Source organism: Neoarius graeffei, chromosome 3 (genome assembly GCF_027579695.1).
Source record: "Neoarius graeffei isolate fNeoGra1 chromosome 3, fNeoGra1.pri, whole genome shotgun sequence".
In the NCBI taxonomy this organism is placed as follows: domain Eukaryota; kingdom Metazoa; phylum Chordata; class Actinopteri; order Siluriformes; family Ariidae; genus Neoarius; species Neoarius graeffei.
In genome coordinates, this window is record NC_083571.1 from 56,252,839 (window position 1) to 56,265,016 (window position 12,178).

The 12,178-nt window shown below is 43.4% G+C and overlaps 1 protein-coding gene across 8 annotated transcripts in view; it reads left to right on the forward strand.

Moving 5' to 3' along the window:
- The first annotated feature begins 5,854 nt into the window (after nt 1-5,854).
- LOC132883417 (RAS guanyl-releasing protein 2-like) overlaps nt 5,855-12,178 on the forward strand; it is a 111,882-nt gene continuing 105,558 nt past the window's right edge. For 5 of the 8 annotated variants that reach the window (XR_009654322.1, XM_060917040.1, XM_060917044.1 and 2 more), the window contains exon 1: nt 5,855-7,791. The gene's annotated coding sequence lies outside the window, so the exon portion shown is untranslated. The remainder of the gene's footprint in view (nt 7,792-12,178) is intronic. The other 3 variants (XM_060917042.1, XM_060917041.1, XM_060917043.1) reach the window with 3 other exon arrangements.

Sequence of the window (12,178 nt, forward strand, 5' to 3'; positions counted from 1 at the left end):
TACCTATCATTTGAAGTAGAGCTGGAATTATTGTCAGAACCACTATTGTAAAAAATTAATCATCACCTTCTGAGCAATCAAATGGTTTTGCGTGTGTGTGTGCGCGTGTGTGATTATATAAGGAATAAAAAACTTCAGAGCATGCTGTTATAGACAAATAATCAACAACAGTATGATATAATGCATCCCAGTGCAAAATGAGGTTGATTATTTTCCTATAACAGCATATTCCAAAATGTTTCATTCCTTTTATACCACAGCAATTTGGCAACGATTGCATTTTAAATTTTACTTATAACCTTTTAATGTTTGTGGCTCTATGTAATGTTGTGGAACATCAACAAGACAAGTTAGTTTCTCTTATTAATCATGTTCTAGCAGTTGTTCTCTCAACAGCATCTTTTGATCTCTTGAATTAAGTCAATAAGATGAAAAAACTCCAATGTCCTGAAGACTTTCCAACTTGCTGACTGTTGCAACAGCACTGAAACTGGAGACTCATTCAATAAAAGTCTATAATAAAAGTCTACAATATAGTAAATGCAATATAATAATTATCTACAATAAGTCTCCTGAGAGAAAGGTTACAATATCAACAATTATCATTTTTATGTTTTTTTTTAAAACTTGTTAATTATTAGCTTTAGATTATTTTGTGTGTCCACCATTTTGAGCATCCTGTGAATGAGTTAGAAACAATAACATACTAAAAGGAGATGCATTAGTATAAAGCTCCTTTTTTTTTTAAATTACAGTTGGAACTATTGTCAGAGCTGCTGTGATAGAAAATTAATCAATGACCAATCTGACCAGTCAGTGCTGAGTTTCCCAAAAGCATCATAGCACAAAGATCATTGTTAAATGGTACCGGTAGAGCGAGCAGTACACTGTAAAAAATGATTTGTTGTTTTAACTTAAAAAAGTTAGTGCAAGGGTTGCCTTAAGGGCTGCCTTAAAATTTTGAGTTCACTGAAATTAATATAGTAAGTTCACAACAATTTAACTTACTATGTGAATTCCAGTGAACTCAAAATTTTAAGTCAGCCCTTGCACTAACTTTTTTAAGTTAAAACAACAAATATTTTTTTTACAGTGTACAATGAACACTCTCTTTCCTAGTTAAGATGCACTTAGCATTAAGAGGCTTTTGGGAAACCCACCCCAGATTCTTTCCTCCAGGGCCAACCCAATGCATAAGGGAATGAATCGCTAATAACATTTGAAATGTCCCACAACATTATATTATTTCAATTATGTAACACAGCTTTTAAAAGTTAACTTTGGGCCATGGGAGAAGAGGAAACATGGGGACAGATTTTCTGCTCACTCGATTCACTTTTAATGTCCACCACAACCGTAGGACAACTGACAACTCAACAAGGTGGTACATGACTTCCTTACTTTATACCATATCATTCCGCCAACCTTAAAACATATACGCAGAACCATGGCCTCACTTTTAGTTTATAAATGCCTTGAGACCTCAAGAATGGCATAATAATAGTTTTAAGTGTTAACAATAAATCTAATATAGTATTTTTTACGATTAAAATGATTCATATAGGTAGCGGTCTGAGTGAATGACCTTGACATCCATGACATCACAGCAGGAAGTCTATCGGTCTCATCGCCATTTCCGCTATACAAAAACACAGAGCTGACTGCAACTCCGATCCTCCATTTTGAGCTAATTTATCGCCATGCCATGCAGATGTGTTGCTGGCGGGTGCAGCGACATGACAGAAGGTGGATTTATATTGCATTCACAGCCCAAGAATGATCAAATTGCAAAGATTTGGACGCATTTTGTGAGAAATTCATGGATTGGGCGCCTACAAAGTGGTCTCTCCTCTGCTCTGCACATTTTACTGAGGACTCGTATGAGACCTCTGATCTGTTGAGGAGCATTGGCTATCAGCCCGTATTGAAAGAGGGTGCAGTACCAACAATTAAGAAAAGAAGACTACAAGAAAAGGAAAGTAAGTTCAGTTGCACCAGTTCTCCCGGAGTGTGAGCCAAGTAGTAATGGCGGAGTACTCAGTATGGAGAATGAGTGGATCAGTTGTCAGACTTCTTCGCTGGATATGCTCTTTTTTCTTTTCTTTCTTTTCCCCCCTGCTGGATATGCTTGCCTCAGCAACAATATCTCACCCTTATGTGGAAGGAGTGAATGAACGAAGAACGAAGAATGAACGAAGTGAATGAACGAAGAAAGTCAGATTGTTTCAAAACAATCGGCTACAAGCTTGGCCTTCAAAAGCGAGAACACAGACAGGTAAGACGCGACTCTCTCATTTGGTTACATAACAACAAAAACAACAACACTTGTTGTTTACCTGCATTTAGATTAATACATGTAACTTGTATTGTGCATTTAAGTTCCCGGTATAAGATTATTTAATTTGCTTCAGAATATGATTGTCTCAGTTCATCTGATTATTTAATTAGCCTTTTATGTTTTATCAGTGAAAATGCATGCATGTACATGTATGTTGCATAAGTTATAACACCCATCCTGTTTTAATGAGAGTCACATGAGACTGTCAGTTCAATTCTATCCAATTCTCTAGACAGCTTTGTTCTCTGGCTTTATTTCGTAAGGTGGGGGCCTCCGTGGCCAACGTGTTACTATCGGATTCACTTTCCAATGGTTCGAGCTGGTATGGTTCTACGTGTATAGCAGTAGCATGTACACACACTCCAATTTCAGGACTATCACAGTCCAGTGTATTACTATTTGAGGAATCCAAAGAATTTTAAATAAATCCGAACGAAGAGGCCATTGCAACCACTCTCGCCTGCCAAGTCTGGCTTTGGACTATAGCACCGGTTACCACTGTGATGTCACCCACCCAGGGCCGGCTGGCTCAGCGGGGCAGCTCAAATACCAACTGTGCAGTCAGTTTTAACTCTCAAAAAAAAATGTATTCCCAATTATGCAGCATACAAGAGTTAAGGATGGCGATACCATCCACTCAGAAATGTACTTAAAAATAAAGGTTCTGCATATCTCCTTTAACCATCAGTAACTTTACAGGCAAGGTGTACCATATTAAGTAGTTCCTGATCTAAATTAAGGAACAGAACACAACCTCCATCTGTATGGTTTGCAGTATGTGCTGTAATTACCATTAATGAGATTATACCAACTTTTTCATTAAAAGAAGAAAATTAGATAATTCACCAAACAAATTACACAAAAATAAATCTCATCTTACATTACTAGTCATGGTGGTGTAGTGGTTAGCACTGTTGCCTCACAGGAAGAAGGTTCTGGGTTCAATCCCAGTGGCTGACCTTTCTGTGTGGAGTTTGGTTTACTGGCTACTTTAAATTGCCCATAGGTGTGAATGGTTGAGAGAAGAAAACCTCTATAATAATCCAGTAGAAGGCAATGGGAAACCACTACTGTAATGTTAGAACTGGGTCTGTCATCAGGCAGAACATTGAAGAAGGTTCAGTGCAATAAAAGCAAAAATCTGTGATTTGTTAATTCATGTGAGCCTTTGTTTAACTGACAAAAGTGCAAATAAAAGATTTTCATTAGTTTTACTGACCAACTTCAGTGTATTTTGTAAATTTAAATGAAGTTAGATTTTAATGGGGTGGCACAGTAGTGTAGTGGTTAGCACTGTCGCCTCATCGCAAAAAGGTCCTGGGTTCGAGCCCAGCGGCCAGTGAGGGCCTTTCTGTGTGGAGTTTGCATGTTCTCCCTGTGTCTGCGTGGGTTTCCTCCCACAGTCTAAAGATCTGCAGGTTAGATTAATTGGTGGCTCTAAATTGACCATGATGGTTGTTTGTATCTCGATGTGTATGTCAGCCCTGCAATGAGCTGGCGACTTGTCCAGGGTGTACCCTGCCTCTCGCCCATAGTCAGCTGGGATAGGCTCCAGCTTGTTCCCCACACGGGATAAGCTGTTAAAGATAAAAAAACAACATTGATTGATTTTAGGGTGGCATGGTGGTGTAGTAGTTAGCACTGTAGCCTCATAGCAAGAAGGTCCTGCGTTCGAGCCTAGCGGCCGGCAAGGGCCTTTCTGTGTGGAGTTTGCATGTTCTCCCTGTGTCTGTGTGGGTTTCCTCCGGTTTCCCCCAAAGACATGCAGGTTAGGCTCTAAACTGAGTGTGAATGGTTGTTTGTCTCTGTGTGTCAGCCCTGCGATGATCTGGCGACTTGTCCAGGATGTACCCCATCTTTCACCCATAGTCAGCTGGGATAGGCTCCAGCTTGCCCGCGACGCTGCACAGGATAAGCTGATACATATAACGGATGGAAGGGCAGCACTGTCGCCTCACAGCAAGAAGGTCCTGGGTTCAAGCCCAGCGGCCGACAGGGGCCTTTCTGTGTGGAGTTTGCATGCTCTCCCTGTGTCTGCTTGGGTTTCTTCCGGGTACTCTGGTTTCCCCCAAAGGCATGCAGGTTAGGCTAATTGGTGGCTCTAAATTGACCGTAGGTGTGGGTGTGAATGTGAGTGTGAATGGTTGTCTGTGTCTATGTGATGACCTAGCGACTTGTCCAGGGTGTACCCCGCCTTTCGCCCGTAGTCAGCTGGGATAGGCTCCAGCTTGCCTGCGACGCTGCACAGGATAAGCTGATACATATAACGGATGGAAGGGCGGCACTGTCGCCTCACAGCAAGAAGGTCCTGGGTTCAAGCCCAGCGACCGACAGGTGCCTTTCTGTGTGGAGTTTGCATGCTCTCCCTGTGTCTGCGTGGGTTTCCTCCAGGTGCTCTGGTTTCCCCCAAAGGCATGCAGATTAGGCTAATTGGTGGCTCTAAATTGACCGTAGGTGTGGGTGTGAATGTGAGTGTGAATGGTTGTCTGTGTCTATGTGATGACCTAGCGACTTGTCCAGGGTGTACCCCGCCTTTCGCCCGTAGTCAGCTGGGATAGGCTCCAGCTTGCCTGCGACCCTGTAGAACAGGATAAAGCAGCTACAGATAATGAGATGAGATGAGATGAGATGAGGCGGCATGGTGGTGTAATGGTTAGCGCTGTCGCCTCACAGCAAGAAGGTCCGGGTTCGAGCCCTGTGGCCGGCGAGGGCCTTTCTGTGCAGAGTTTGCATGTTGTCCGCGTGGGTTTCCTCCGGGTGCTCCGGTTTCCCCCACAGTCCAAAGACATGCAGGTTAGGTTAACTGGTGGCTCTAAATTGAGTGTAGGTGTGAATGTGAGTGTGAATGGTTGTCTGTGTCTATGTGTCAGCCCTGTGATGACCTGGCGACTTGTCCAGGGTGTACCCCGCCTTTCGCCCATAGTCAGCTGGGATAGGCTCCAGCTTGCCTGCGACCCTGTAGAACAGGATAAAGCAGCTACAGATAATGAGATGAGATGAGATGAGATGAGGCGGCATGGTGGTGTAATGGTTAGCGCTGTCGCCTCACAGCAAGAAGGTCCGGGTTCGAGCCCCGTGGCCGGCGAGGGCCTTTCTGTGCAGAGTTTGCATGTTGTCCGCGTGGGTTTCCTCCGGGTGCTCCGGTTTCCCCCACAGTCCAAAGACATGCAGGTTAGGTTAACTGGTGACTCTAAATTGACCGTAGGTGTGAATGTGAGTGTGAATGGTTGTCTGTGTCTACTATATGTGTCAGCCCTGTGATGACCTGGCGACTTGTCCAGGGTGTACCCCGCCTTTCGCCCATAGTCAGCTGGGATAGGCTCCAGCTTGCCTGCGACCCTGTAGGACAGGATAATGAGATGAGATGAGATGAGAACTTCACTCCCCATCTGGCAACCCTGAAGATCAAGCGGCGGCGCTGTGTTTTTGGCGACCCCTGGAGGCAGAGCAGAGAAGCGCAGCAGCACTGCGGAGAACAAACGCAAGCACAGCTTCAAAAAACCCGCAGCAGCAACAGGCACGAGCGGAGTGGAGAGAGGCAGGCGGTGGGACGCGCTCACATCACAGCACATCACATCAATAACTCCACACGCCAACACAGAGCACTTTTACTCTTCTACTCCGGACAGGGGCAGTGAGGCAGGCTGGAGTTGTCGCACAGGGTTTATAAAGCGTTTGTGTTTCTCTGAAATGCGCCGCAGGTCTCAGGAGTTGTGCAGCGCGCGAGACTGTTTGTAACTGGCTTCTCCAAACTTTGGAGGTAAGAGGCGCGCGCGCTGGCTGGCTGGCATTGCCTTCATTACTTGCACAGCATTAATAAATGCATGAGATTCATCCATTCAGCATTTGTGTTGTATTCGAATGAAACCTGTAAATGATGATGCTTTTGGTGATGCAACTTGCAAGATCCTGCTCATGAACGGTGCAGGATGTTTAATAGCATCACGATGCAGCATTTGTGCCCAGACAAAACCTCCAGTCCTGAATTAACTCTGAACTAGTGTACATTTGGGACCAGTGTTGTTTAATTTAGGGACTTGGCTGCCAAGTAGCAGTGGGGAAAAAAAATTCATCAGACTTGCATGCATGCATGCATACATACATACTGACTTCGTGTTGAAACCTGGTTCATGAGGATGGATGAGTTTCTTTCTGGCTGCACGGCTGTCGCCTCATAGCAAGAAGGTTCTGGGTTCGAACCCAGCAGCCGGCGAGGGCCTTTCTCTGTGGAGTTTGCATGTTCTTCCAGTGTCTGCGTGGGTTCCTCCGGTTTCCCCCACAGTCATGTGGTTAACTGGTGGCTCTAAATTGACTGCGAGTGTGAATGGTTGTTTGTCTCTATGTGTCGGCCCTGTGATGACTTGTCCAGGGTGTACCCTGCCTCTCGCCCATAGTCAGCTGGGATAGGCTCCAGTTTGCCTGCGACCCTGTAGAACAGGATAAGCAGCTACAGATAATGTATGGATGGAGTTTCTTTCTTTAGTAGCTGAGATTTGGGGGCTGTTTTTTACATTTGTCAGTTTTGCAGCCTAAACCACTGTGTGGGTTACACATCTGTGACAGCTTGTGTGGAACCCCCCCCAAAAAAACCCACAACGGTGATGATGCTGAACTGTGGCCCATCTGTGTCCTGTCCCATACCCCCCTTAAAAAAAAAAAAAGTGCAGCCATCAAGCTACACCCTGGAGCAGTTTAGTCTTAGGCACTTCAGTTCAAACATTTTTCATTCTGGCACTCGGCTAATAGACCGAAACAGCTGTATTGTATTCTTCCACACCTGTCCTCTTTGGAGTGAGGAAAAAGGACAGATGGGTCTGGACTGAGACGAACTGCAGTATAGAGTTTCAGTTCTGGGACGAGAGGGTCATGAGAGACTTGTTCTGCTGTGCATCGATTGTCCAGATCTCATTATAGCGCATCTGGAGCCTCACACTTCCTCCACAAGGCATGGCACATTCTCCTTGTCATGCTTACTTATTTCCTTATGATGGGTGTGTGTGTTTACATCTTTGCACACATGGGTGATCAGTTCTGCTTCATAACTTTGAGTCAAATCTGTTTAAACCAAATGTAACTGCATACATTTGCCAAATTATCAAAGCTGCTGTGAAACTGTGGCAATGTGGTAAATTAGAGGGGATGCAAACTTTTGCACATTTGGATCCCTGTCGATTTTCCTGTATTGACTGATGGTTGAGTGTTACTGAACTGCCTGGGTGTCTCATCAAGTCATGAGGTCAGAAGCAGGGGTCATGCCTAAACCTGACTCTGTTCTTATCTTGTCCTCCGGAGGAAACACACCCTGACAATTACTCACATCCTCCTTTCTTTAAACCTCAGCTCTGAGAAGCGCCATTTTCTCCAGCTGAGATTTTGGACAATGGTGGAATCTCTGAAAGCCTGGGCTACAGAGGAAGAAGAAATCTCCCTTTAATGGGGTTTGACCTCTGACTGTGAGTTTTCATAATGATTTATTAAAGCTGTATTTTAAACATTTTAAAGCTCTTATTTTCTGTGGCTTAAACTGTATGAACTGCTGTGAAGCTAGTTGGAATGTGTTGGTTTTCTTATTTGTACAATAAGAAAATGTAACTAAAAGGGGATTATCTGCGCTTTGCACAAGTGCAGGCTAGTTCTCTATCTGTTTCCAAAATGGCCCATGAGCACCAATTATGTATTCGGCATCACTGATATAGTGCCTTGCATAAATATTCGCTTTTTTCACCCTGGAACTTTTTCACATTTTGTACTGTTCCAATCTGTAACTGAAATGTACTTAATTGGGATTTATACTGTATGTCATCCACTATATGGCCAAAAGTACATGGACACCTGAGCATCCCATTCGAAACCCACACACATTAATATGGAGTTGGTGCTCCATTTACTACTGTATCAGCCTCCAGTCTTTGGGAATACTTTGACAAGATTTGGCTAAGGGGAACTGATCTTTCAAAAACAAAACTATTAGTGAGATTAAGCACTGATGCCATGTGAGTAGTTCTGGAACTTAGTTGGCATTACCATTCATCCAAAAGGTGTTCAGTAGGGTAGAGGTTAAGGCCTCTCAAGCTTTTCCACACCAACCTTGACAAACCATGTCTTTTTGGACATCTGGACAGGGGCATTGTCATCCTGGAACAGGAATGGCTTTCCCCAACCCTCCCCTAAACTATTGCCACAAAATTGGAAGCATGTAATTGTCCAGAATATCAAGCCAAAACCATTATTCCTGCTCCACTTAACTTGGCTTTTTTAATTTAGGGAGACGCTCTTTTGGGATCCGCCAAATCCCAGATTTGTTCATCAGTGCCAGATAGTGAAGCATGATTCACTCCAGAAAACACATTTCTATTACTCCAGAGTCCAGTGGCAATGTGCTTTACACCACTCCAACCAACAGTTAGTAATATACACAGTGATCTTAATCTTGGCCATGGATACTCCTGTCATAAAGTTCTTGTGCAGACCTTGCTTCTCGAGGCAGCTGGGGACTCAGTAGTGAGTGATGTAACAGAGCATAGGGAGTTTTAATGTGCTGTTTGCTTTTTATGTGCTAAGCATTCAGTCACTGTGAACTTGCATTAGATAGTGCTTTGGGGCTGAGCTGTGATTACTCATAGATTCACTTCAGAATAATAACACTCATAGTTCACCAGGGAAACTAAGCCTGGGCAGAAATTTGACAGACTGACTTGGTGCAAAGGTGGCATCCTATTCTACTGCCAATGGTTTTCTCTGGATATTGTATGGCTGTATATTTGATTGTACCAGTCGGGGTGGTAGAAATAGCTGAACATAATAATTAAAAGGGGTGTTCACATACTTTTGGCTAGGTAGTGTAAATCTACACAAGATATCCCCCCAAAAAAACAGTCATTGATCTTTGGTAGACAGTTTCCTCTAGTCAGAGTTGCAGTAGTGCCATATAATAATGGACTGAGTGTTGCTCTGAGGGTTGTTCAAAAATTTTTATTTTATTTTTTTAACAAGTAAACCCTGATTGATGATACTTTTCCAGAACTTTGTCCTGGATTTGTTTTCATATCTCGTTGGTCTTCATGAATCACTGTGTTTAGGGATGTTCTCCAATAACAGGAGATGTAATTAGTTTGAGATAATGTAGCACTTTAATTGGACACAGGTCAATTTCATTAAAATATATCATTTCTGAATGTAAGTGGTTGCACTGGAACTAATTATGGAATCACATGAGATCACAGCTAGAACAATTGTAACCCATAAGCTCTGCTTATGCATATCCAAGCTTGTTAGGAAGCTGTGGTTGGAGTGCAGAGTCGGCCATAATACAGCATCCCTGGAGCAGATAGGGTTAAGGGTGGCACCCAGTGACAACTTAAGCCCCAGCATTGCCAGAACCCCCAACCTTCTGATCAGTAACCCAGAGACTTAACCATTGATCCACCACTGCCCAGTGACCAGTCTACCAAATAGCTTCTACAGCGCATGAACGGGGATGTTGTGCTAATGACCCTGGACCTTTCCATTCTGCATCTTTGGCTCAGTGAAGTACATATTCTCATCCTGAGCCTGATTTCTTATATAAACTAATCAATCTGTCCATTGCTTGGTCATGGATGAAATGGAAGGCATGTTGTGTCGTCTCAGACAAGGTTATCAAAAATTTTCATGCTTCGTAGTTTTACTTATGCTCCAATACAAGCCACACAAAAACTATTTTCCAGCATTTTGTGGAGTCTCGTTCCGTGGTTAATTTCAACAGCTCACCCATGCTCAGCAAACTGACCTGGTGCAGGAAGGAGAATGAGGCAGAAAGGGAAAGAAAATAAATCGCAGAAACCTGTAATAGAGGGAGTCACACTCAGAGACAGACAGAGTAATCTGCTAACAAAGGAAAGTAATTACTGCAAGCTTCATTGCCCAGATTGACTGTAGTTGTAAAACGTGTGATTTAGTGAGTCTTCGAAAGACTGAAAAAGTAGTCAAATGAGTGTTCTTGCACTTGGTTGGTTAGGTTCTGAGACTGAAAACAAGACTCGGACATAGAGGAGCGTGACGTTGAAGGAATAACTAGTGTCTCTTCTTCACAGTTATACTGTGAGAGACCTTTTATTCTCCTTCTTTGATTCGGCTTGCAGTGGCAAATCAATACAGTGCGGTTATGACTGATCACCTTGATACTATGGTGAAAAATTTTGCTCCTGGTGGGAGTGGTCTTTTCTAGGGTGACTCCACCTCCATACACGGGGCATGAAGGCTCAGTGAATGGTTGTGATGGAGAAGAAAATGATGTAAATCATATGCCTTCACACTTGCCAGATCTAAACCCAGTTGAGCATCTCTGGGATATTTTGGAGTGAAGACAGTGTTGGACAGTGCTCTCCAATGCCACCAACCAAACATCAGGACTATCCCCTAACCAGCCACTTTATTAGAAACACCGATCCACCTGCTGTTTTCTGCAGTTCTCTAATCAGCCAATCCCTTTGACAGCAGCACAATGCATCAAATCATGCAGATACAAATCAAGAACTTCAGTTAATGTTCTCTTCAAACATCAGAATGGGAAAAATTGTGATCTTAAAGTGTGACTTTCCCTGTGGCACGGGTGTTGGTGCCAGATGGACTGGTTTGAGTATTTCAGAAACTGCTGATCTCCTGGGGTTTTCACACACAGCAGTCTCTAGAGATTACACAGAATGGTGTGGAAAACAAAAAAACACTGAGTGAGCAACAGTTCTGTGGGTAGAAGCGCCTTGTTGATAAGAGAGGTCAGAGGAAAATGGCCAGATCGGCTCGAGCTTTTTTGCCAGGAAGGATATCGCAACTCATAGCAACCCTTTACAACTGTGGTGAGCAGAAAAGCATCTCAGCATGCAAGAGCAGAAGACCACATTGGGTTCCACTCCTGCAGCCAAGAACAGGAGTCTGAGAATCGAAAACAAGTTCCTGTTAAAGTGGCCGGTTAGTGTATATAGGGAATCTTTTGGACAAATGGTGTTCAACCCTCCATTGTATTACAGAGACTTGTAGAATCGATGCCAAGGCACAGTGAAGCTGCTCTGATGGCTCATGGTGGCCCAGTTCTTTATAAGACACGTTCTATTGGTTTTCTTTCCTCAAATTCATGTAATCTATTTGTACCTATTTTGCCATATTGCACAGTAATATTTTGTGGAGTAGCCACGAAGTTGCCTTTGCAATTCTGTATTAGTAATTGGCGTTCAAATTGATGAGAACCTTCGAAGGCATCATACATTATACACCAGATGAGATTCATCCTATGTCATAGTACCTGGAAGGACTGTAGTACAGCTGATGACATGCCCCAGTGACTTAAGAGAGCCAGAGGCATCATAACAGAGAATCTTTTTCCCTTCAACTGTCTGAGGCAGTTATCATAAGCCATCTGGTTCAAAAGACACACCGAGCCCCGCAAGCAGCTTGTAAACTCACTCTGCTGACCTGCACAAGTAGCCTGCTGATGGATTATAACACAGAGAAGCTTCTCATTCAATTAGACCTTGTGTTTTGCTTGTAGCTGGCTAGCTTGATGTTATTGGCCTTGTGGTGCTTTCTAAATGAATACAGTCAAACTGTGGGACTGGCCACAGTTGGGTTGGAGAGTCACAGGCAGCACTGCGGTGTCGAAGTACAATACAAAACAGCTGATGTTAGGAAACTAATAACTAATTAGTGTGCTAGTGAAAAGACAAAAGAGAGGGGTGTTGTGCTTTCACCTGGCACTGGAAGGAGGCCCAAACTTGCGTCCAAAAACTTTCTGTTCAGCAAATAATAATAATAATAATAAATTGCGCATTGGAAGTAATTGGAAGGAATTCACAATGCTTAAATTGG